Raw genomic sequence first — 1,877 nt, 5'->3', positions numbered from 1 at the left:
GTAAACCCTGGAAATCTTGCCAAGAAAGGTTACTTAAAACGGAATCATTGCACACATTAAGAAGAACATTATGGCTATGTTCTGAAACAACTGTGGCTTCGGGTYCTAAAGGCAGCTCACAGTTACCTTTTGTTACGATATTTACGTAACGTAAACCCCACGACTTCCTAAATAAACTAGAGAACATGAAAGGTGTAACTCCAGTACCTCCCTTACTTCTGATCTGACCAAAAACATGCTCTAAGCTGTCCTGACATAGTCGTCTTGTCTTTAGGTAAGGAAGTCCTTAGTGTGACAGCAATCGCCACAATCGTCTTAAACTATTAATATTAATAACCCACCCCTTGATAAAATTTGAAATTATGTGTTGTGTTGTTCCCTAACTCATCTACGACCCGAATTGTTTTTAAAACTTTTTCTGCCTCATCTAAAAACTGGGTTTGCTCTGGGAAACGTATAAAAACTTTTTTAGTGGGTAGAATGGCCTCAGTGAAACTTCTATTAAAGATATCGAATAATTTATTGAAAAAAGAAACGAAATCCGCGGTATTAATAAAGCTCATACTATTTGAGCTTAAGGCCCTCGAGCTGTAAAGAGAAAGCATACCTGAAGCGACCGTATTACTTAACACTCGAGACGCGAATTTAACTTTCATTTTTTGAGGGTAAACATTAGCATCGGTTAATTTATACGCACACCGATAACCCGACTTAGAGTCCTGTTTATAAAAATGGACTATATCTAACCAACATACGCGACTATTTTTAAAATAAACTTTATTTTTGATATTTTGTAAGCAGTTTCGACTACATTTTAATAAGTGGGGGCTATCGTAAAAAGAACATATTTCCTTACCATTAACGTTGAAAAAAGGCCGTGACAATGAAACACCTAACAAATTAGCTAATTTTTGAAAATTGGTACCCTGGTCACAAACAAAATGGCAAGGAACTAGCCCTATATTTTGAAGTTGGGTTATGGCTTCAAGAATATATTTCTTGAGGACATCCCCTTTACAAGAACCTCTAACAAAGAAATAAGCTAACGGGTGGGACCAAGGTTCCCCACCTATACCTTTCACGATTTTCATCGCCATAATCTTCAAGACCTATCACCCTATCAAATTTCCTATCATACTGCAAATGACATTTCAGTGACATGTCATCACAAGAAACTGATAAGAACTTTTGTTCGAAAGAAAATCCCTTACTCCTAATTTGTAAAGATTTTATGTTGCTTTGTGTGCAACCTGGGAAACGAGGCCAATCTGAGACAAAATTATGTAACGTAATTTCCGAGGGAAAACTAAGTTGGTGCTTTAGGTAGCGGTAAGCGATTGGCGACAAAAAAAAATACACCCAAAGCTAAAGTTTTAAGAAAACTATCATATCGCCGACCGTGACTTTGGCGATTACTATATAAAAAACTACTCCTAATACAAGCACCTAACTGAGGAGGAACTTTGCTGCAAACTATCTCAAGAGGAACTGACTTTTCACAAAATGAACTACTTCGTAACATTTCCCTACATCTTTCTAATTCAGTTACCATTTCGACCAACTGAGCTTTTAAACTCCTATTCTCCTGTTCTTTTTCATGTAATTTTATTTTAAAAATCCTATTCTCTTCCCTAAATTTTTTTTTCTACCTGTCCCTGCTCTTAGACCCCTACCTGTTTGCGCGGCTTTTTCACAACTATTTAGTAGTTCCTCCTCAAGAAGTGGTAGAGGCTCTAAAATATTATCGCGGTCTTCCCTTTCTAAAAGCGGAAGCAGCTGCCTCGATGCACCGTTTGCATTTGAGGCAGATCCTTCCATTTGGGGAAAAAAATCTTCAACGCCCATTTGAATTGGGGTTTCAAAAAAAGAATTTGGGG

This window comes from Bactrocera latifrons, unplaced genomic scaffold (genome assembly GCF_001853355.1).
Source record: "Bactrocera latifrons isolate USDA-ARS-PBARC rearing strain unplaced genomic scaffold, ASM185335v1 scaffold_1171, whole genome shotgun sequence".
Classification (NCBI taxonomy): Eukaryota; Metazoa; Arthropoda; class Insecta; order Diptera; family Tephritidae; genus Bactrocera; species Bactrocera latifrons.
This window is presented reverse-complemented; position numbering follows the sequence as displayed.